Genomic DNA, 25,546 nt, shown 5'->3' with positions numbered 1-25,546 from the left:
ACAGCATAAGCAATGTCTGGTGGGGTGAAGGTACCTCTTTTTGTGTCTGCCTTCTATTTCTACACACGTCTCAGTATTCCATGTGGTGACAGTATTCCATGTGGTGACAATGGCTTGGAAAGCTGGACAACCTCCCTTCCCATGCAATGGGAGAGCTGCAGCCACTCACACCCATTCCTCTCCCAGTATCTGAATCATTAGCTGATTCTAGGTCATCTAGGGACCATCTGGGCTCCAGTCCTCTGCGCTATGGAACCAGTCTTTTTCTCAATATAATGCTTATGCTTTTTTCATAGCTTAGAGCTGTTCTTAACTGGCATAAAGGTATACAAAGCAACTCATGAAATGGATATACTGTTAGCACAGCAAAAACAAGTGTTCAACCACGAAGGTGGAGTGACCTGAACTGATGCTCAACACAAACTGATCTGCTGTAATTACTTTTATAAAATATTATAAACTTGATTTGAAACATTTGCCATTGATTTGATTTCACATCTTAGACTGATGGGCATTTAAATAATTTGAAAAGTGTCCTTTAACAAAAGTGTGTCTGGTCTTTTCCTTAACACTTGTGTAGTGTGAAATGTCACATACATATTTTTTAATGTAACATTTTTTGACCAGGAACGTTTGACTAGGACAGAGCCTATTTTCAGCAGAAGCTCAGGGAGAAACACACCAGACGCATGTCTTTGGAATGTGGGAGGGGAAACAGAGTACCAGGATGAAACCCATGTGAATGCAGGGAGGACATGCAGACTCTGCACAGAAGGCACCCCAGCCAAGAATCAAACTAGAGAACTTCTTGCTGTGAGGCGACAATGTTAACTGCTTCATCACTGTGGCAACAACAGCTATAAAAACTACATATAGCAATGTTATCATTAAGAAATATACTTTACAGTCATAATAGTTAGTAAAATATTACTATAATATATTATAATGCACACAAACCTAGAATTATATTTTTGCTAAACATTTACAAACAGTTTATCATATCCTGAAAACTGTGCAACCTAAGTATATACTGTCAGTATATTGCTGTTAACTAGACACATGACAGCAATAAATTCCTGTCTGACCACGTTTTTGAGATATTTACAGAAATACAAAAACATATACTTAAATACAAGATAAATAATGCTGAATATGTCTCAGGATGTACAACTTGTAGTGCAAATAAATATCAATGACAGGTTTCCTCAACAAAATCTAAGGTTTCACCTGATGACATGCAGTAGTTTGCACATTTCTGAAGTATTAAGCACATGTGGAATTATTGCCAATTGCTAGTAATCAACTAGCAATATTTCCAGTATAATATGGTATAGATAGGCATTGAGAACAAATTTTCCTGACTCCTACAATGGAAATTCATGCCATATTGATCAATAATATTTATGCCTCTCAGCTATGAAAATATTAATATAAATATGAAAATATGAATAATAAGTGGCAGTTTTTAATTTCTCTACTGCAAGACATCGTCAATTAAGTTTCATTTTGTTAATACCTCCTTGCCTTTTCTAACCCTTCCTGTTATTAGCTGGTAAGTCTATCACCCGGAAGAGGACAAAACAGTGGTAAACAGTAGAGAGGGTATAATTTTACAGTTATAAGTTCCATCTGTATGATGCAAGAGTATAAAGACATTGTAATTGCATGTCAGATAGCAAAATGAAAGAAAATGAGAAGTAAAGATACGAGCAAGAGGGGGGTATAATTCAAACAGAACTGAAGGGGAGTGAGACAAATAGAGGGGGGTTAGAGAAGGGTGCGAGCAAGGGAAGGATAGAATTCAAATAGAACTGAAGGGGAGTGAGAGAAATAGAGAGGGGGGGTAAGAGAAGGGTATGAGCAAGGGAAGGATATAATTCAAATAGAACTGAAGGGGAGTGAGACAAATAGAGGGGGGTAAGAGAAGGGTATGAGCAAGGGAAGGATATAATTCAAACAGAACTGAAGGGGAGTGAGACAAATAGAGAGGGGGGTAAGAGAAGGGTATGACCAAAAGAAGGATATAATTCAAACAGAACTGAAGGGGAGTGAGACAAATAGAGGGGGGTAAGAGAAGGGTATGAGCAAGGGAAGGATATAATTCAAACAGAACTGAAGGGGAGTGAGACAAATAGAGGGGGGTAAGAGAAGGGTATGAGCAAGGGAAGGATATAATTCAAACAGAACTGAAGGGGAGTGAGACAAATAGAGGGGGATTAGAGAAGGGTACGAGCAAGGGAAGGATACAATTCAAATAGAACTGAAGGGGAGTGAGACAAATAGGGGGGGGGTTAGAGAAGGGTATGGGCAAGGGAAGGATATAATTCAAATAGAACTAAAGGGGAGTGAGACAAATAGAGGGGGGTTAGAGAAGGGTGAAGCAAGGGAAGGATATTAATTCAAATAGAACTGAAGGGGAGTGAGACATATAGAGAGGGGTTAGAGAAGGGCACGAGCAAAGGAAGGATATAATTCAAATAGAACTGAAGGGGAGTAAGACAAAGAGATGGGGGTTAGAGAAGGGTACAAGCAAGGGGGGATATAATTCAAATAGAACTGAAGGGGTGTGAGACAAACAGAGGGGGGTAGAGAAGGGTACGTGCAAGGGAAGGATATAATTCAAATAGAACTGAAGGAGAGTGAGCCAAATAGAGGGGGGTCGAGAAGGGTATGAGCAAGGGAAGGATATAACTCAAATAGAACTGAAGGGAAGTGAGAGAAATAGAGAGGGGGGTAAGAGAAGGGTATGAGCAAGGGAAAGATATAATTCAAACAGAACTGAAGGGGAGTGAGACAAATAGAGAGGGGGGTAAGAGAGGGCTATGAGTAAGGGAAGGATATAATTCAAACAGAACTGAAGGGGAGTGAGACAAATAGAGGGGGGGTTAGAGAAGGGTACGAGCAAGGGAAGGATACAATTCAAATAGAACTGAAGGGGAGTGAGAGAAATAGAGAGGGGGGTAAGAGAAGGGTATGAGCAAGGGAAAGATATAATTTAGATAGAACTGAAGGGGAGTGAGACAAATAGAGGGGGGCTAGAGAAGGGTACAAGCAAGGGAAGGATACAATTCAAATAGAACTGAAGGGGAGTGAGACAAATAGAGGGGGGTAGAGAAAGGTAAAGCAAGGGAAGGATATAATTCAAATAGAACTGAAGGGGAGTGAGACAAATAGAGGGAGGATAGAGAAGGGTGCAAGCAAGGGAAGGATATAATTCAAATAGAACTGAAGGGGAGTGAGACAAATAGGGGGGGTTAGAGAAGGGTACAAGCAAGGAAAGGATATAATTCAAATAGAACTGAAGGGGAGTGAGATAAATAGAGGGGAGTAGAGAAGGCTACGAGCAAGGGAAAGATATAATTCAAATAGAACTGAAGGGGAGTGAGACAAATAAAGGGGGGTAGAGAAATAAAGCAAGGGAAGGATATTAATTCAAATAGAACTTAAGGGAAGTGAGACAAACAGAGAGGGGTTAAAGAAGGGTAAAGCAAGGGAAGGATATAATTCAAATAGAACTGAAGGGGAGTCAGACAAATAGAGGGGGTTAGAGAAGGGTAAAGCAAGGGGAGGATATAATTCAAATAGACCTGAGGGGGAGTGAGACAAATAGAGGGGGGTAGAGAAGGGTACGAGCAAGGGAAGGATATAATTCAAATAGAACTGAAGGGGAGTGAGATAAATAGAGGGGAGTAGACAATGCTACGAGCAAGGGAAAGATATAATTCAAATAGAACTGAAGGGGAGTGAGACAAATAAAGGGGGGTAGAGAAATAAAGCAAGGGAAGGATATTAATTCAAATAGAACTTAAGGGAAGTGAGACAAACAGAGACGGGTTAAAGAAGGGTAAAGCAAGGGAAGGATATAATTCAAATAGAACTGAAGGGGAGTCAGACAAATAGAGGGGGTTAGAGAAGGGTAAAGCAAGGGGAGGATATAATTCAAATAGACCTGACGGGGAGTGAGACAAATAGAGGGGGGTAGAGAAGGTTACGAGCAAGGGAAGGATATAATTCAAATAGAACTGAAGGGGAGTGAGACAAATAGAGGGGGGTATAGAAGGGTACTAGCAAGGGAAGGATGTAATTCAAATAGAACTGAAGGGGAGTGAGACAAATAGGGGGGGGGTTAGAAAAGGGTACGGGCAAGGGAAGGATATAATTCGAATAAAACTGAAAGGGAGTGAGACAAATAGAAGGTGGGTAGAGAAGGGTAAACAATGGAAGGATATAATTCAAATAGAACTAAAGGGGAGTGAGACAGAGAGGGGGTAGAGAAGGGTACGAGCAAGGGAAGGATATCATTTAAATAGAACTGAAGGGGAGTGAGACAAATAGAGGGGGTAAAGAAGGGTATGAGAAAGGGAAAGATATAATTCAAATAGAACTGAAGGGGAGTGATAGAAATAGAGAGGGGTATAGAAGGGTATGAGCAAGGGAAGGATAGAATTCAAATAGAACTGAAGGGGAGTGAGACAAATAGAGGGGGGTTAGAGAAGGGTGAAGCAAGGGAAGGATATTAATTCAAACAGAACTGAAGGGGAGTGAGACAAATAGAGGGGGGTTAGAGAAAGGTACAAACAAGGGAATGATATAATTCAAATAGAACTGAAGCAGAGTGAGACAAACAGAGGGGGGGTTAGAGAAGGGTGCGAGCAAGGGAAGGATATAATTCAAATAGAACTGAATGGGAGTGAGATAACTAGAGGGGGGTTAGAGAAGGGTATGAGCAAGGGAAGGATATAATTAAAATAGAACTGAAGGGGAGTGAGACAAATAGAGGGGGATTAGAGAAGGGTAAAGCAAGGGAAGGATATAATTCAAATAAAAATGAAGGGGAGTGAGACAAATAGAGGGGGATAGAGAACGGTACGAGCATGGGAATGATATAATTCAAATAGAACTGAAGGGGAGCGAGACAAATAGAGGGGGGTTAGAGAAGGGTACAAGCAAGGGAAGGATATAATTCAAATAGAACTGAAGGGGAGTGAGACAAATAGAGGGGGGTTAGAGAAGGGTACAAGCAAGGGAAGGATATAATTCAAATAGAACTGAAGGGGAGTGAGACAAATAGAGAGGTGTTAGAGACTACAGAGATGTCAAGTGGGAGCAAGGCATGGACAGGACCCGGTATTAAGCCTCTTTTAAACTGGTGTTATTGAGAGATATTTTGTATGTTAGGGGCAGTGTGTTCCAATCATGTGCTATAGAGTACTTATAAAGGGAATCTCTAATGTTCTTTTGGGGTTTCTAGATGTCAAGAAGATATTGGTCAGTTGAGCAGAGATCACGGAGGAGAATGTAGTAAGATACAAGGTTGGAGAGGGAAGGGCAGGAAAAGGGATTGCAGAGAGCAGAATGTGTGATCTGTAATTGAGGAAGTAGTAGCTGATGAGATAATTCAGGCCATTGAAGCTTCTTTAGAGCAAGACAGTGGTGAGAGTTGTAAGGGAGGTTTGTGGTGAATTTGGCTGTTTTGTTGTATGTTTGTTTGAATTTGGATAAATTGTTAGTTAGGATAGGAACAGCATAAACTAAACAAGGTAGGAGGAGTGACTGAGACAGAAAAAGTTTGGAGGTTGGTTCATAGGTTCATAGGTAGATACTAGGCTATCTGCCCTAGGGAATTTATAAACCTAGCCAGAGTGTATTTGGCTTCCACCTCCCTATTAGATTAGCCTACTGTGCCTCTGTAAAGTAGATCACAGAAGGTACCCTTTTAAGATTAGTTTACTGTGCCTCTGTCTAGCAGGGACACAGAAGAGATCCCAGGGGTGAATTTGCAATTTCCCATCTACGTGTCCAGATTTCGCTTAAAGAGGGTCAGCGAGGGGCTATGTCTAACATGAATTGGGATTCTATTCCAGAGTGAGGAGAGCCTCTGGGAAATGAATCTGTCCCTCCAGCATGTCCTATTTATTTTTGTGCTGAGGTTTAGGTCCCTGGAGCGTGTAGCTCTAAGGGACTTGGATTTTCTGAGGTGGAGCATGTCCATTAATTCTGGGTTTGACATGGCTTTGTACGTCAGTCATAGATCGCCTCTGAGTAGGCGGTAAGCAACTGAGTAGAGCTGGAGTTTCTTTAGTCGAGCTGCATAGGACATCTGTTTGTAGCCCATGATCCTCTTGGTGAGGTACTTTTGGGGTCTCTCCAGTTGCTGCAGGTGTCGGGTAAGGTACATCCCAAAAGGGGCATTGTATTCAACTATGGGCCTGATGAGTGACGAGTAGAGGGGCACAATGACCTCTCTTGATCTAGATGCGAACCCTTTCATGATAAGGTGGGCTATATAGAAGGTCTTTCTAACTACTTTGGCAACGTGATTATCAAAGGAGAGATTACTATCTACGTTGGTCCCCAAATCTCTAATTACTTCTTCCATACTTAATGGATTACCACCTATGTGGTAAATTGTGGGCACCTTGTTTTTCTCAAAGGGGATGACTATGCACTTTTTAGCATTTAGCTTGAGGCCGTGGCTCTGGCACCAAGCATCCGTCTCTGTGAGACCCTTTTGGAGGATGCTTGTGTCAGCTGGAGATTCGATTATGGCCCCCAGTTTGCAGTCATCTGTGAACTTTGTCAGCCATAATCCCCCCGTGTTAGCCTGAACCTCAGAGAAGTATATACCGAACAAGAGAGGTCCCAGAACTGAGCCCTGTGGGACGCCACTTGTAACTGGTTTGGATTCGGACATGGCACCTGCGATTCTGACCATGTGGGTTCTATCTCTGAGCCAGTTTGCAACCCGTCTTGTGATATATTGGTTGATATTTAAGCTGGTAAGCTTATTTATGATGCCCGAGTGGGGTATTGTGTCGAAGGCTTTTGCGAGGTCCAGGCAGGCTGTGTGGACTACCTTGCCCTCATCTATGGCTTTGGTAACTGTTTCAAAGAAATCAACTAGGTTTAAGAGGCAAGATCTGCCCTTAACAAAGCCGAATTGGGTAGGGTCCAGTGTCTGGAGGCTCCCAATGTCTTTCTTTATGAGTTCCATGATAATACGCTCCATAGCTTTACAGACCAGACTAGTCAGGCTTATGGGGCGATGCTGGTGTGAGGAATTTACGATTTCTGTAAAGTAGCCCATGTTTCTGTTGTTTTTTTGTTTCTATGCATTCTGGGAGTAGTGTAGAAAGACATGCATGGCAGATAGAAATGGAGACATTAACATTACACATGAGAAGGTATTATATCACATGCTGGTAGGGATGCGGAATGCTTTCCTTCAGACTCTAGTTTGTTGCAAATCTTTAGAGAAGTCCAGGTGTGCTAGGGACAGAGAATGGAAAGCAGAATATGGAAAGAAGAACTTTGTAGGGCCAGCAGTAACACTGATATAGATTAGAGAAACCAAGGTCTGCTTCCATTAATAAATTCATATGTTTTATGTCCATAAGGATTTCTTATACTTATCATAATCTAGTAAGTAGCATGCAGCATTTTTGGCCTGTTATATTTTTTGTACTCTTATTTTTGCACTGTGCCAATAATAAAGGTTAAATCCACCAAAGCTCATTGGAAAGTATGATAAATTATCCAAAAACATGAGCATATTGCAGAATGCAATGAAATAAGTAAGCAGTTATACATGAAGGGGGGTTCATTTTATAAACATTATCATACTCCTAGGGGTGTTGTGCTCCACCTTAATGTGTGAATACTTAGTGGTGCCTTACAACTCTGAAAAACACAAAACTCCTGAGTACCTTATTGCATTTATGGAATGTGCAGCTATATTTTATGTACACTAAAGATTAAAATAAGTACACCTTTAAAATATATTATAAAACTAGCATTATATTTTATTGTAAAATAGTCTTGCTAGAAGCTGGATATGATTTTTAGGCTATAGAATATGTAGAGGAACAAAAAAAAAACAAACGTGAGAAATAGTTTTGGTTTACCAATTGACATTTAATACTCCTTTTGAGAGAGAGAGAGTGTGTGTGTGTGTGTGTGTGTGTGTGTGTGTGTGTGTGTGTGTGTGTGTGCGTGTGTGTATGCGTGTGTGTGTGTGTGTGTGTGTGTGTGTGTGTGTGTGTGTGTGTGTGTGTGTGTGTGTGTGTGTGTGTGTGTGTGTGTGTGTGTGTGTGTGTGTGCGCGTGTGTGCGCGCGTGCGTGTGTGCATGTGTGCGTGCATGCAGAGAGGAGTTGCCTGTATTATGCTGCTTATGAGGGATCTCCTGCAAAGGACAGCCCAGTGTCCGGCCAGTATAAGAAAGCCTTTACTTCATATAGGCACCATATCACATGTATGTCCCCTGCACAAGGTGTAGGGCATAAAGATGATATATGGAAACACATACTCAGAACTTCTTTGTTGCCAGTCTGAACACCATCATTGAACACTGGTTGGAATGCCCTTCAGCTGTGTTGGTTACTTAACCACTTTACAGATAAGGGCCCTGATGGGTTTCTTCTGATCTTTCTTTTTTCTTTTTTATTTAGTGCTGTTGTGTTCATCTCATCCAGAAAGAGAAAACATCAGAGTGGTAGCAGATTAATCATAGAGACCATCACAACCAGTGTCTTTTTAGTTTGGGTGCTTCCTATAACCATACACAGTGTTCTATCTGCCAGACCTTTGTCCCTAAGACTCTACATAGTCATCTCTCCTCTATCTATTTATCTTGAAAAACAATGTCTTAAGCTGTTGGCCAAGTAAAAAGGCTAAAAAACGTAGGTCTAATACAGCTGCTGTCCATCCTACCCAGACATCTCTCTCTCAAAGGTGCTGAAAGCCCAGAATATCATCTGTTGGTTTCCTTGGATTCATCTGCTGCGACGCACTTCTCGCATGTCCTCAGAAGCTTTATAAATATCTGCTATTGACACTGAGAGGGAACCTTGACTGATTATACTCCAAAGGACTGAGAGGGATTCCATAGATCTTAGTTAGGGAGGAGATCCCTACTACATTTACTGAATGTTGCTAGGGGTCTGACCCTTCAAGTGTGTTTTGTACAGGTGCCCTGCAAAAAAAGAAAGAGAAAATCTGAGCATATTTCTCCTGTAGTTAAGGATTCCCAATGTGAATGGCAGGAGGCTTTAAAGCCTCCTCAAGAGGTGCCTATGCCTTCCTCTCACTGGTCTTCCACTCCTCTTAAAAGACCCAGGGAGCTAGAATCTTCAGATGAAGATCTGGATTATGGGAAAGTGTCCCTGGATTACTCTTCTCAAATCCCTTCCTCCTTGGACTATGGTTCAGAGGAACAGGATTTTATTAATCCTGATTTTCCTTTGGATGAACATTCCTTTGGGTATACTGTTGCCTGTATGATGGATTTTTTTTTCAGTGGGACTACGCTTAAGTCTATGATATTCTGATAAGATAGTATGAGCTCATCCAGAATGAATTTTCTAAGCAATCTGCTGTTCTCTCTGCTCTGGCTGCCCTCCTGGATAAATTTTCAGCAGCTTCTGTGGCTTCTGAATCTCAGTCCTCAGCTCGGAAGAAATGTGATAGATTTTGCAATGTGCCTGATAAATGTAAACTTCTTCTGTGTCCTTCTGCTGATCCTTCTGTAGTGCCTGTCTCTTCTGATAAACACTCTAAGCTGTTGCTCTCTGTCAAGTTGCTTCCTTCAGATAAGGATAGTACAGCCATGGAGATGACAGGCAAAAAGATTTATACTGCTGTCACTTTTTCCTTATGGGGCATCAACTGCCAGACTCATATGACCAGATATATTTTGGCCCTCCCTACTCAGGTTTCAAAAGTGGTTTCTGACTCTCCTGACTCTGAGTGGAAGGCTTCTGCCCTTTCCCTGTTAGGCTGTACCTCTCAAGTTGCTTGCCACTCTATCAAATGCAGACACACTGATGATTCTTCCAGGGCTGCTTCCTTTGGTGATGTTATGAGGCGCTTCTCTTAGTTTTGTCTCCAGGTTTTGCCTGACGACATTAAGGCCAAAGTGTTTGGTGTTCCTTTGGATAATAAAAATGATTTTGGTGCTGTTGAACATAAAGACAAAGCTTTGCAAGAGTTCAGACATATTTCTGCTTCTCCTATTCCTAAGGTTCAGAGGATTTACCCCTCCAAATCTGCTTTTGTTCACAGGCAGTCTCATGTTCCACTTAAGGGAAAAAAGGGTTCTAGATGTATGGCTCCTCCTAGGTCTACTTAAACCCCTACCTCAAAGAACTCTGCTTTTCAGGATAAGCCATGTTCCATTTGACAACTTGCTTCCCCTTTTCCTCAGCTAAATCCCCTTATACCTCTGTCTTTCCCTGTCCCTTCAAAATTTGGTAAAGATCTTAGTAGACTCTTGGGTTCTGTCCATTATCCACCAGTGATATTTCATGGTTTGGAAATCACTTCCTCCCTTTTTGGGCATTCCTCAACCTCCTCTGGAACAACTTATTTTCCCAAAGGTGCTCCATTCACTTTTGGTCCATGGCACCATTCAAGCTGTACCTCCTGCCCAGGTAGAGAGGGTTTTTTATTTCAGAATATTTTTTGTTCCCAGAAAAGAAGGCACTTCAAGACTGGGTCTGGACCTTTCCCACCTCAACACCTTTCTCAAGGCTCCTTCCTTTCGAATATTGTCTCTTCAAACTTTCCCCTTCTTCTGCCCCAGGCTTTTTTGATATTACCTTCAAATTTCCATCCATCCCCTTGCATTTTCAGTTCTCTTTTCTTCACATTTTTTACCCCAGGTGTATTCACCAAATGCCTTGCTCCTGTCATTGCATTTTGCAGGATAAGAGGAGTTCAGATCTTCCACTATCTGGACAATCTGCTCATTCAAGTTTCTTCTGAAGATGTCTAGTTTACTACTTCCCTGTTGCAAGACTTCCATAAATCAGCTCTGACCCCTTCTCAGCATCTTATTTTCCTTGGCTACAGGCTTCAGACCAACCCCATGCTGGAAACTCAGCCTGCCCCCAAGGCCCTGTCTCTTATTGCCATTTTCCAATCACTTATTCCTCTGGCTTGAGTCACATCCAGGGGCTCAGGGTTTTTGGGTTCATGACTTCCACTATTCCCATGCTCCCTCAGGCAAGGCTCCACATGAGACAGCTACAGTGGTAACTCAAATCAGAGTGGTTCCAACATTGCCACCTTCCTGGACTTCCCATCCCCCTTCTTTCCTTCCTTCCTTGTCTCAAGCTCAAGCTTCAGTTGTGGATTCATCAACTTTCCGAACACCAGAGTTTCCTTCCTAGGCTCCAGTCCTGACTCAAGAGCTCTTTACAGACACCTTTGAAAGGGAAGGGCGACCTCCTTCAGCTCTTTCAAGGTTCATGGACTATTGCCTCTTCATCAGAGTTTGAACTGCATTAAAATATAGAAGATGAGGGTTCCGCCTCTTGCTTTTCAGGCTTTTCATTCCCTCTTTCTTTCCAGGCTCTTCAAAATTTTCACAGACAACACCACAGTGATGTGGTATGTCAACAAGTAAGGGAGTACAAGATCCTACCTTCTTTGCAGATTACCTATTCAGGTCTGGGATTTAGTTGTCCAGTATCAAGTGACTATTCAAATAGGGTCTATATTATATTATCAAAAAGACAGATCCGCGAAAGGCACTTACATAAAAAATGTCGTTCAGCGAACTGTTCATAGTAAGATCGTGGCACAGTGAAGATCAGAAAATCTGCCCTTTCCTGACTGTAGTGCAATCTTGGAGTTGGTATATATAATTAGCAGGGGGGCACAGCCCAGAGTAAATTCACTGAACAGCATTTTCGATGTAAGTGCTGTTCACGGACCTGTCTTTTCAATAATGTAATATAGACCTTTTAAATAATATACATTTCCTTGGAGCACAATCTAGCTGTTGCCTCTCTCACCATTAGGATCACCTACCTGTGGAGCTTCTTCTGGGACCTTTTGAGCCTGCTTCTTCAGTTTCCTTACAACATTGTACTTGGACGACTGCTTCTTTTGGCCCTCACGTCAGCTAAGACTGTCTGAACTTCACAGTTTCATAGCTTTTTCTCCTTTCTTAGTTTTTCATGTAGACAGGGTATCTCATTGTACTAATCCATCTTTTATGCCCAATGTGGTCAATGACTTGTCCCTTAATCAGTCTATTCCTTGCTTTTTTCCTTCTGCACAATCTGACAGTGAGAAGGTTCTTCATACCTTGGATTTGCACAGACAGCTCAGATGTTATTTAGATAAAACTAGTTATTCACAAATCCGAATATCTTTTTTTGTTTCCTTTCATCCCATGTCTTTGGGTTTGACTATTTCTACACAAACCATCTCTTCCTGAATTTCTAAGACAATTTCATTTTGTTATTCTTTTCATAGTAAATGTCTTTCCTCTTCAGTAAATGCTCATTCTACCGGGACTGTTGCCTTCTCTGCTGTGTTTTTTTTTTTAAGGGATCGAATGCTAATTCCATCCTTGAGGATGCTACTGTATTATTTATTATGTATTTGACATTCGTTTACCAGGGTGGTCTGACTGGGTCAAAAGAACCTGTTTTCAGAGAAGGTCTGGGGAGAAAAGCTCCACATACAGTACAATACAAATACAGTATAGTCCACAAACAATACAAGTGACGTAAGGAATACTATACAAAAATAAGTTGATTGAACAAAAACTAGATTACAATATATACTACACATCTGAACAATTCTATAGAGTTATATCATTATCGACAATTTTAGTCATTCTAACAACATATACATAGTCTAGGAGTAGATTAAGTGTAGAAAAGTAGAATGCAGGTAGTACAGTGTATGATATCGGCTGTTATAGTACAGGAAAAGGAAAATGTTCTTTTAAGTTAGGAAAATAATAGCTGAAGAATTAGTGATACAGAACGATAGTGAGAGAGTTAAGAAGAATAAAAGCATTACAGACTGAGCGGTAGCTTAAGGATATGGTATAGAAACAGAAAAGGAGTTAGGAGAGACATAGGATCTTGCAGACTGTGAAGGAGTGAGGTGAGACAGAAGAAGAGGATGCAGCTAGTGTGAAAGAAGCGGAAGAGCTGAGCATTAAGCTGGGTTTATACAGGAGCAGAGCCATGTATTTTTGAGATGATTTTTTAGAGTCCTTAAAGCAGGTTAGGCCAGGCATAGGCCTGGTGGCTAGAGGTAGTGAGTTCCATTTTACAGACAGAATATGAAGAGTGAATATATATATATATATATATCTATATATATATATATATATATATATATATATATATATATGTATATATATATATAGATATATATATATATATATATATATATATATATATAGATATAGATATATATATATATTTTTGTGGGTTTTGAGATAGGTAAGAGATTTTTGTTGTCTGATAGTAGGAATCTATTTAGTTTAGCACAGTGCAGGCAGTAGACTTAAAATTAAGGTTGTGCAAAGTTAATAGCTGAATGAAAGCAAGTTGGTTGGGAAGTTCAAGCCAGTTTAGTTCTAGTCGCAGTTTACAGTTGTGTGTGCAATATTTAGAGTTTGTGGTAAACTTCGCAGCTTTGTTGTAACACTGTACCATCTTGCTTAGGGTGCAAGTTTGTAAGTTATTTAGGATAGGGCCACTGTAAAGAAGAGAGGGAAGTAAAAAGGTTTTTGCTAGGGTAGCTTTGGTTTCTGTAGTTAAAAAAAATGTTGTTTCTATATAAGAGTCCCAGTTTTTGATGAGTATGCTTTATATTTTTCTGTATATGGGGGTCAAAGATTGTCAATGATTACTTCTAGAAGTTTGGTTTCCTGCACTATTTCTATGACAGTGTTGTCAGATGCAAAGATGTTGAAAAGATTGGTGACATGGGGAGGTGTTTTTGGAGTGAAAAAAATACTAGTTTAGTCTTCCTTGGATTAAGAAAGAGCTGGACATTTTTTTAGCCAGGATTTAACTGCAGTTAAAGGACTGCTGAGTTTTTGAAAGTTCTGGTAGTGATTGAGTGGTACAGATTAAGGTGGAATCATCAGTGTATTGAATGAGGGTTACAGGGTGGGAAGAAATGTGAAGGTTGTTAATGAAAATTTTGAAGAGTAGGGGTCCGAGGATGGAGTCTTGAGGGACTACAGTAGGGTTGTGGAGAAAGGGTGAGAGTTTGTTGGACCATTTCACTGCTTGTTTACAATCCTCTAGGCAGCTCTGAAACTATTTTACTGTGTTATGTGAGAAGACTAAGTTAGACACTGTGTGTTCAGTAGTAGGGGGCGAGACACTCCTCCGGATTCTCTATGCCTTGCATTGCATGCAAGATCAGTGCAGGAGCCCTAGCAGGCAATATGTCTGCCATGCAATCCAGGAACAGCCTGCAGGAGCGTGCAGGAGTGCTCCTGAACTAGACCTGCACAGACTAAGTCTCTGTATGCAAATCACCCCATTTGCAGGAGAAATCCATGCAAATGAGGTAAATTTGCTATCCAGGAAGCTTGCAACTGGCCGTGCAGGACTAGTGCAACCTGCAGAAATGTACTCGGTTAGTAACCAAGTACATTTCTGCAAAATCCAAAACGGAGCTGTGACAGCTTCAAATAAAGGCTGCATATCATCTAGGAAGCATGCCAATGGCCAAGTATAAGGCCATTGGCATTGCAAACAGCCAAAAACTTTTAAAAATCTACTTTTTGTTTAGCCGATCTAGACTGTTTAAGTGTAGGGCAGCAGCCCGCAAACGGGATCACGGGGAAAATAACAAAATAAACCTAAATTAAGCATTCTAACTAAAATCACTGTTCTGCCATGCAAGTCAATGGCAGGCAGAAGACAACATGGCCAGTGAGTAGTGGTTGCTAAGGGGGAGGCTCAGTGTGAGACATGTAACTATGCATTAGCAGGCAATCCTATGCAAATGAGGGGAATGAAAGTGAATCCCAGTTTTCCTCAGCATGCTAATCAGGTCCCAACAGTGTAAGAGTAGGAATAGCTTGGTGCAAGCCTAGGAGTTAGCTGACATCATGGGAGGGGTGTATCAGGCATACTGTAAGCAGATTGGAGCCCTGCGGCTTGGGTTTGCTCCTAGCTTAGCACAGCTAAGCTAGGGGATGTGTCTGAATCTGCCTAGCACTCTTTACATTGCCTAAGCGGGTGTGCATGCCATGCACCGTGTTTTAAAGGAAGAAAAAAAAAAAAAGTTAAACCAGGAAATAGCAGCACTGTGCACATTTGAGCACTCTGTTTGTGTGGCACACCCCCGGGCTTAAACAGGAAGGCAATGGGAAGGGAAAACAGCAGCAGGAAGGTAATCAAGGAGAACTAGCATAGCTGGCAGGTGAAATGTATCAGAATCAGCCAATTACACAGGCAGCAGACCAGCCCAGCAAAGAACACTACTATAAACTATGCAAACACCTTCCTCTCTGGATTTTCCCACACTCTACACCACCGGTATAAACAAGCGGGGAACTTTTAACACACGCAACAGCAAAATGATAGGGGCTGCAATAGCTATCATACAACTTGTGGAAGAGGCTCTGGTGGTGAGGATGTGAATGCTTTCAACCAACCCACAGTGAGGAGATGGAGGAGAGTGTACAGACCCAAGGTAACCTACCAGGGGCTACATGAGCTGAAGATAGTGGAGCACTATAGCATAGACAGGGACCTCCTACAGCAAATTGTTGGGCTGTGGCGGCCATGCCACACACACAGAACTAACAGAGGGGAACCCATCCCAGTGGATGCCAAGGTATGTGTAGGCCTAAGAATACTAGCTACAGGTACCTTCCAAAGGCCAACTGGGGATATGATGGGGATCTCACAGGCACCAGCATTCAGGGTACTCTTCCAGTTCCTGAATGCCATGTCAGCACATGTCGGTGAGCACGTATATTTCCCCAACACCCGTGAGGCGTTGGCCAACAATATGCAACTGTTCCACCAAATAGCAGAATACCCTGAGGTAGTGGTTGCTATAGACTGCATGCACATATGCATCAAAGCACCACCCAGTGAGCAGGGTAGGGTCTACATCAACCGCAAGGGTCCCCTCCATCAACTGCCAGGTCATGTGTGAATCCCAGGGCATAATAATGAATGTGTGTGCTGGTTGCCCTGGAAGCTATCACGATTCCCACATCTGGCCTCTAATGTAGCTGTACCAGAGATTTGCCAATGGGGAGATCTCTGACGGTCACCTAGTGGGGGATGCTGGATATGCACTGGAGCTGTGGCTGATGGCACCCATCAGAAATGCACACACACCCGAACAAGAACTCCAAAATGAGGCACACTCACATACCTGAATTATAGTAGAGCATGTGTTTGGGATGCTCAAGTCACTGTTCCAGTGCCTGGACACATCCAGTGGAGCCTTGCAGTACTCACCAGCTACATGGACCCAAATTGTCCTCGTATGTGCTATGCTACACGATATGATCCTCCAGAAACAGCTGCAGCAGGAACAGCACGGGGCAGGGTCACACAGTCCCCCACCATTGCCAAGGCCTGCACAGGCACAGCCTGACTCAGAGGAACAACAACCTGAGCCTGCCCCAGTAGGAAGAGGGAGACATGTTGAATATGCCCTGGCCTTGGCAAAGAAGCAACGCATAGCACATACACTGACACAGGAGAGACCCAGGGAATAACACCTCTCTCTGACTCTCACATGCAGTAAAAGGGATGCCAAACATTACACTAGCTGTGCTCAACCATGTGTAGGGAGTGTACCATGTGCATCCAACATAGGCAGCCGTGCAGCACCACTCTCAATAGTGGGACACCCACAAGGTAGGTGACTCACACATGCCAGTCAGGGGGGTTCACATACCCAACAACAGTCACACCCAGCAGGACAGGTTTAAACAAACACAAACAAAGGTTGTGCTATGACCTCTGAATGATGCCTATGGGTAACCCCCCCCCCGGCCTACACAGACAGACTGCAACAGGTCAGGCAGTGGGACATCAGTTCTGAAGGGTTGGAAGTCAGAAACTAATATGTAAGTACATCAAAGCTAAGATCTATAGTACACTGGTATGCCTCTAGTCAGCATGATAGGTAGGAATACAGAATGAAATGGAGTACCTGACATACCAGTACAGTCATACGAAATGTGTACAAGTGTCAGATGTGTCCCCTCATCCTAGGTAGTAATGTCATAACAGTCAGGTGTGTCCCCTAATCCTGTGTGGAAATGTAGAGATAGTCAGGTGTCCCCCCATCCTAGTAGCAGTCAATGCCAAATGATCGACAAATGCCCTGCAGAAACAGTATGCTACCTGTAGGTGTACAACACAAAGGTAGGCACTGCAGTACAAACTACCTGGACTCATTCCACACAGTCAATACAGATGGGCATACTGGGCATGCTCACACACTTAGAGGAATGAAGGCAATGTCAGTCAACAACATACTGAAAGGTCATACTGGGTATGCTCGCATACTTAAACACATGAAGAGCATGCCTGCAAACACCAGTGGACCTGACATATCTGGCAGTCACAGATGTTAGTGCAGACACTCCTCAGTATGCATCACACATGCTTTGCACACACAGTGGATAGGAATAGAGACATATATCTAAGGACAACACACTATAATAAGCCAAAGGTAGAAGTACATAGATGTGTGGAAGATGGTGACTGTAATAAGGAGCCATCCAGGCCTGTCCCACCCAGCACACAGCCAAAGGGCCACAACCACATGAGGTTCAGCTGTCACTCACTGTAGATACTAGCCACCAGTATCCATCAGCAGTACAGACTATGTGGTGCAAGTGCTAGCAGTGCAACAAGACTGTACAAGGAAGTAGTCATCTAGCAGCTGTATACACGTACCCGTGATATATGACCCTGTGTGTGCCCACATGTGGTGTGTCAACCTCTAGATGAATGGGCTAAAGCCCATGGCCACACACTACCCTCCCCATAGCCCTACTATGACAAGCCTGCTGAGGTCATGCACCTAGAAATACACCTTTGGGAGAGTTGCAATTCAGTAATCTCTGTAGCGTGTCCTGTAACTGCATACTGCTGTAGTGTGATAAATTAGTTAGGATAAATTAGTTAGGTAGGAGTTATAATCCCAGACTTGGCAAGTGTGTGTGTGTCTGTGTGTGTGTGTGTGTGTGTGTGTGTGTGTGTGTGTGTGTCTGTCCGACTCTGTGTAGAGAGCAATGCTTTTTAGGGTAGTCACACTCCCTACAATTCAAATGCTGTACTTTGGCAAGGATGCTGATGTCTTCCACCTAGAAATACACTCTAGGAAGGTTGTAGTCCAGTAATCCCCATAGCGCATCCTATAACTGCGTACTGCTGTAGTGTGATATAATAGTTAGGTAGGAGTTCTAATCCCAGACTTGGCAAGTGTGTGTGTGTGTGTGTGTGTGTGTGTGTGTGTGTGTGTGTGTGTGTGTGTGTGTGTGTGTGTGTGTAGAGAGGAATGCATTTTAGGCTACTTACACTCACTACAATTCAAATGCCCTACGTTGGCAATCCTGCTAATGTCATTCACTGTGAAATACACATTTTGAGAAGGGGCACTCCAGTAATCTCTGTGTTGCATTTTATAACAGCATCATGTTGTAGTGTGATATAAACTTGTGGCAGGGGTTCTATCCTCACACATGACAGTTGGGGATGTTTTTTGTGTGTGTGTCTATGTTTGTGTAGGGAGCAACGAATTTTAGGCTAGTCACACCTCCTACAATCCAAATGCCCTACTTTGGCAATTGTGCTGATGTCATTCACTGTGACATACACCTTTGGAGAAAGGGCACTCCAATAATCTCTGTGATGCATCCTATAACAGCATCATGCTGTAGTGTGATATAGACCTCTGGTAGGGGTTCTCTTCCCTCACATGACAGTTATGGAAATTTTGTGTGTGTGTGTCTATGTTTGTGTAAGGAGCAATGCATTTTAGGCTAGTCACAATCCCTACAATTGAAATGCCCTACTTTGGCAATCCTGATGTCATTCACTGTGAAATACACCTTTGGAAAAGGGGCACTCCAGTAATCTCTGTGGTGCATCCTATAACAGCATCATGCTGTAGTGTAATATAGATCGCTGGTAGGGGTTTTATCCCCACACATAACGGTTGTAAATGTTTTGTGTGCATGTCTATGTTTGTGTAGGGATCAATGCATTTTAGGCTAGTCACACTCCCTAAAAGTCAAATGCCCTACTTTGGCAATCCTACTGATGTCATTCAATGTGAAATACACCTTTGGAGAAGGGGTACTCCAGTAATCCCCATGGTATGTCCTATAACCGCATCATGCTGTAGTGTGATATAGACCTCTGGTAGGGGGTTCTATCCCGACACATGACAGTTATGGATGTTTTGTGTGTGTGTCTATGTTTGTGTAGGGAGCAATGCATTTTAGGCTAGTCACACTCCCTACAATTCAGATGCCCTACTTTGGCAATCCTGCTGATGTCATTCACTGTGAAATACACCTTTAGGGAAGGAGAACTTCAGTCATATCTGTGGCATGTCCTATAATGGTGTAGTGCTCTAGTGTAATATACTAGTAAGGTAGGAGTTCTAATCCCAGACATGACAGAGGTGTGTGTGTGTGTGTGTGTGTGTGTGTGTGTGTGTGTGTGTGTGTGTGTGTGTGTGTGTGTGTTTGTCATTCGTATCCTGTGTGGCAGTGGTTGTGAGTGTGTAACAACTGGACTCAATGTGGAGTGGATTTTGCTAACTTATTATATGGTGGGCCAAATATATATTACAATGTCCACCATACAGGTATAACAGATGTGAAACAGCATAGAGGCTGGTGTGCAAATCCATACCCCTAAATGTGACATCAATGCCAGCTGAACAACGTTAGCAACCCTTGTATTACCAAGGGTACACTCTCAACCCATGTCTCATACACACACACACACACACTTGCCTAGGCAACAGCCGCTATGTTGGTAGTACCCTGCATTTTGCCCCCTGATAGTAACCATGGTGTGATTGCAGTGGGCATGGCACCCTGTCCATCAGTCCAATAGGCATGTATATGCTAACAGTGCACCTCCCCCATGTTCCCCACTGGACATCTGCAACACCTGTGATGCCATCAAATGTGACCCACAAGGAACATAACATGCCTGAAACGGAAGTCCTGTATCGACAGATGTCACTGACATCAGGGAATACCAGTATCATGCTAGCATTGTAGGTTCAGGGCCAACCTCCTGTCCCTGAACAGTTCCCGCCACATGAGGCCAGGACCGACACATCTGATGAAAATGAGCTGTGTACACAACATAGGCCAGACACCCCAGGTACAGTACCACATGTCACTGTACATGTATGTGGGAGGTGTGCGCATTCCCAGACACTGATCATATAATGGACAAAGGAACACCTACATGGCAAGTAATGCACAGCGTTGGCCACACGCAGTAGTCACCCAGGTGACAGGATGGTGAATACAATACCCACTTGTGTTGGCATCTCCAGACTCTACATCCCTGAGCCACAATGCAGGCCATTGTCATGTGGCCTGATGCCAAGGTATACCCATCACCTAGCCTTGTATAGCCATTTGGCACCATCAACCACAACACACCCATGAAGCAGTGCACACATGCATGTCAGTATTGGCACCCATGTCTATTTGTGTGGTGTATGATGCGTATGACCATATTCACACTCACTACAAACCCCATTGGCATACTGAAGCAACTGTCAGATGTCAGACACCTCCATATACCCTTTGCACATATAACCTCCGTATGACCCCTGTGGTGCATGTGATACCTGCACAGTACTGTGTTGTGGCAATCCCACTAGTGCTGAGTTGTACTCCTGGCCCTGCCAAGTGTGGCAATGTGTGTGCATCCCTATGAGAGTGTGGGTGTGTTGAAGCTGACACCTGTTCATGCGTCAGGCACGTGTACAACACCTACCACATAGCTACCATATCCCTGTTGCAGATGTCACTCACCATCACATATACATTCTGGGGGCTCCCCAACAGGTAACCCATGTGGCGCATGCAATAACTGCATGGACATGTGATAGCACTACGTAGTCATCGGGGGTTTGATTCCCTGTACTGGTAGGTGTGTGACACAAACATATGTAGGTTTTACTCTCCCACCCCTCCCTAGCTTTTCTGTGCCTGTGTCTGCCTCTCTTATTCCCTCTCTGGTGGATGTGAAGACTTACACCTGCTTTGCTTGGGCAGCAGCATGTGTATTTTAAGTGATTCTCAGGATCAGCTGATGGTCTCTGCACGAATTTCAGCCTTCCGCTAGCTGATTGCATGTGGAACAGCTGTGGTAACATTCCCATAACCAATTGCATGGAAACACACACCAATTTCTAGGAACATCATGTTGGTGTGTTGCCTTTCATTCACTGTGAGCAGGAGCTTGACCTGTTGTCTGGCAAACAGCATCTCAGATGGATTGGGGTTTACCTCTAACAACATACACTGTGGAAACAGGTTAACACACAGGAGTGGGATGTACCTGCCCTGACTACAGACTGTAACTGCTGCTATACTGCATTTGGAGTAATGATGGTTTAACAGGGTGTGTGTGGACATGGCTGTCCTACATGTTTTAATAACTGCCATGTCAGTGCTATGTTTATGAGGAAATCCCATCTGTAGGGTCATCTGCAGACTGGGCAGTGTGTGGTGCCTTTTGTTTCATGTGTTACCCACAGAGCACCTATCTAGGAACTACAGAAGGTAGTGTGAGGATTGCAGTCTGTAGATGGTGAAAGCCGTGAGAGTTACTGACTTCATATCCCTCATAGGACATATGGTGCAACAAACCCTGTTACAACAGTACATGCATGAGGTTATCACAGTAACATATCAATATTGGCCCTGTGTATGTGCCTCCTGCCACAACCCTGACAACCTTTGTACATATGTCATGCAGTAAGGGGTGCAGATGTACTGTACACCATAATTAGTGACATCATATCTGATAACAAGCCAGTGAGATATCAGACTGCTACACATGTAATGTATAGTAGGGGTTATATTTGATGACATAACCTGGACATTCAGTGGTTGTGTGTACAGTATTGAGGTCTGTGTATTTATGGTGATTGTCGGCAGTGTGTGTATTGTTAATATGTACCTTGGCCTGTGTACAGACTGTGGTAGATGTCATTGTTCTTGGTCCTGTTCTATCTGATGTTACATGCTTCTCCACTGTATGTTACCCTACATGTTTGTAGGGCCATACACGAACATGTCCCATACCACAGACAGGCAGTGGACCACACTGTGTAGCTGCCCAGTATATGTAGGGTTACTGTGTGGGTGGCACATATGAGGTTGGTGTTGAACATATACTGTAATAATATGCTAGCATGCCATATGTAGCTGTGGCTGTGTTCACATTGGTTGTGGTGATGCACTTACACACAGGTGTATGTAACTCTGTGCTGTGGCATGCCCGTAGAGCCTGCTATCTATGTGCAGGTACATGTGCATTCCCCCATAGGGAATGTAGGCCAGTGCTGAGCCGGTCTGCCTGTAGCCTGCACAGTGCTTTGTTACATGCCTAGCAGGTTAGTGTACTTACCCAGTGAGATGTAATGTCCAGTTACTTGCCTGATGTACTGCTGATGGGCCACCATAACAGTATGTATGTCAGACAGAGCAGTGGGATGATATATGTACATATACTTATCCAGCTATCTATATAGACATACAGATATACATATCAACATACATAGATGGATATGTATATGTACATAAATATACAAATAAACACCCAGATATATACATATACAGAGCAATATATGTCTACACATATAAAGAATGAGATACATATGCATATATACGTATGCATATCTACATATATTTTGAAAGTAATAGATATATCAGAATAGATATGTATGCACATATAGTTATTGATATCTACATATATACTAACATAACTAGACATATCTGTACGCATAGGCTGTGCATACATATATAGCTATATATACATATATCTATATATACATATACGTATATCTATGTATACATATATCTATATATACATATATGTATATGGGAGCGCTACAGAATCCTGAAAGCCCAAAGTCCTGAAGACCATCAGGGGTGAGCTGCCTTAAGGTATATGGATGTACATTACCATACAATCCACCTTGCTGAAATGCAGGCCTACTGCCACCTGCCATACAGACTGTTCTGTTTGTCAGTGTGCTTGTGATGGTGTCAGTTGTGCCTTGTTTTGTAACAGTTACATCCCAGAGTGGCAACTGAGGTCTTTACCCCTTAGGGATTGTCTACAGAGTGTAGATAGAGGCTGGTGAACTATACACCTGCATTACTTACCATTGATTGTTTTGTAACCTGTGGCCCAGTCTGTCTTTACTATTGTACTACTTGATGGCCTTGGCCTGGACAGCAACATTTGTTAACTTTTCCAGACTACTGTATTAGTATAACTGTTTCACAGTTGCATTACTCAGTTTATATGGATGTCCGTGTCTAAACAGCGATATGACATGGCATATACAACTGTAATAGTACACAAATAAAGCTTTCCCATTTATGCACACCTGTGTGTGGTGTTATACCCCTTTATATCTCTGTTGGTATATGTTGCAGGCAATGAATGTCATTTGTATGGGTGGCTCATACAGTGTACAGTTGGTAAGGTGGTAACTGTAGGAATAGTGGCTGTTCCATACTGTGTGCACGTACTACATATGTAACTTACTGTACATATCTCTGCGTATGTGTAGTTAAATATATATCTATTTAAATATATATATATATATATATATATATATATATATATATGTGTGTGTGTGTGTGTGTGTGTGTATCTGTATCTGCATATATGTGTCTGTGTATATGTATCCTAGGGATCCCCATGTTGTGTCTGGTCCTGGTTATGGGTTCTACAACACTTGGTAGTGTATTGCAGAGGGGGACGTGTTTGGCTATGGGGGTATACCTATTTGTACAAGACGTATATTGTTTGGGGCCTCTCAACCCCATTAACGTTGTATGTGGACATATATGTTTTTGTTATTTCCCCATTGTTATCTACAGATCTATGTCTGTATATACCTATATATATATATATATATATATATATATATATATATATATATATATATATATATAGAGCTGCTGACATATATATAACCTGCCATATATATTTAGACATGTAGGTGTAGACATACATATCTATAGATGTAGGCATTTGAATGTATGTATGTTCATATATATTTATATATATGTGTATATATATATATATATATATATATATAGATAGATAGATAGATAGATATGTTGTATCTGTTTAGATATTAATATATTTACACACACACAAACATCTAAATGTTGGAATACATTACACTTCTGTGTCACTGTTAGACAGAGGCACAATATACTAACCTCGAAAAAGGGCATAGCAAAATTAATTTAAAATGGGTGGCGAAAGCCAAACACATTCTGGCTAGGCTTATAAATGCCCTAGGGCAGATAGCCTAGTATAAACCTATGAACCTATGAACCTATGTACTGGTGAATGACTGGGCTGGATGATATGTTTTTGAAAACATCAGGGTTATGTATATCTGACATGATTTAGTGGTAAATCCCTTTGGCTTTGGTGTGCAGGGTCCTGGGTTTGAGCCTTGCAGAGGCTGCTTATTTTGTTGCTGGGCAGAACACGAGCTGTCAGATACAGAGTGATTAAGGCACTTTAAAGCAGTTATAAGCCACACAATGTTCCAAATTACACATTAGTATTATGCATATACCTCTCACTCTGTTACTGTACACACTCTGGTCACAGCTTGACAACATGGGAGTGTAGATAGGACATACTTGAAATATTACTCTCCTAACAGTTTTCGGGGCTGCTACAGTGACAGGTGTGTTCTCATGATGTTTGACAATTACTTGTATTCTCTGTTTGCCGGCTAAACATCGGGGATCATCCCATAGACTTAACAGGGGGATAGGGGGACAGGCAGCAGATATGTGCACATATACTGGACATTCTGGTCTCATCTGTACAGTTGTGGGGTATGAATCTGTGTGCAGCCTAATTCCACTCCCAGGATTCAGACCATGGCTGTATCTGCTACAACTTAAACACTGTCCATCACAGTTGTGTCTGCTATATAGATATTGCTGTATGTCTCCTGTCTGCTTTCTGTCTTATTAGTCCCTTGTGCGTTTGCATTCTGACCTTGTTTTACAACACTCATATACAGATTTCCTAGACAGTTATATGTTGTTGGTCAGTGTGGGTGATAGTGAAGTGTAATACCTCATTATTCAGAGCAACTGCATATCATTCTTGTATTTCTGGGCACAGTGTTGGTACCTGACAGACCCGTGGGAGGACTGTTTATTAGCACTACCTGAATGTTCACACACACAGTACCAGATTCCACATTACTATTATGCACATACATCTCACTCTGTTACTGTACACACTCTGACCACAGCTTGACAAGTTGGGGTGTAAATGGGACATACGTGGCTTCTTAGTCACATAAGATATTGGGGAGTTGCTAGTATGCCAGCTTTGTTCTCATAGCTGTGTGTCAATCAGTTGTCTTTCCTGCCTATACATCTGGGATCATCCCACTAATTTCCCAGGGGGACAGTTTAATAGGCAACAGATATGGGCCACTTTACTAGACATTCTGGACATATCTGTACAGTTGGTG

At 42.4% G+C, this 25,546-nt stretch overlaps 1 protein-coding gene across 1 annotated transcript in view; it reads left to right on the top strand.

Moving 5' to 3' along the window:
* LOC122797720 (CUB and sushi domain-containing protein 3) overlaps positions 1-25,546 on the top strand; it is a 5,249,173-nt gene that overhangs the window by 4,016,394 nt on the left and 1,207,233 nt on the right. The gene's annotated exons all lie outside the window — the stretch shown is intronic.

The sequence above is a fragment of the Protopterus annectens genome, chromosome 3.part1 (genome assembly GCF_019279795.1).
Source record: "Protopterus annectens isolate FY-2018-M chromosome 3.part1, PAN1.0, whole genome shotgun sequence".
In the NCBI taxonomy this organism is placed as follows: domain Eukaryota; kingdom Metazoa; phylum Chordata; order Ceratodontiformes; family Protopteridae; genus Protopterus; species Protopterus annectens.
Note: the sequence above shows the minus strand (reverse complement) of the source record. Positions and strands in the feature narration are given on the sequence as shown.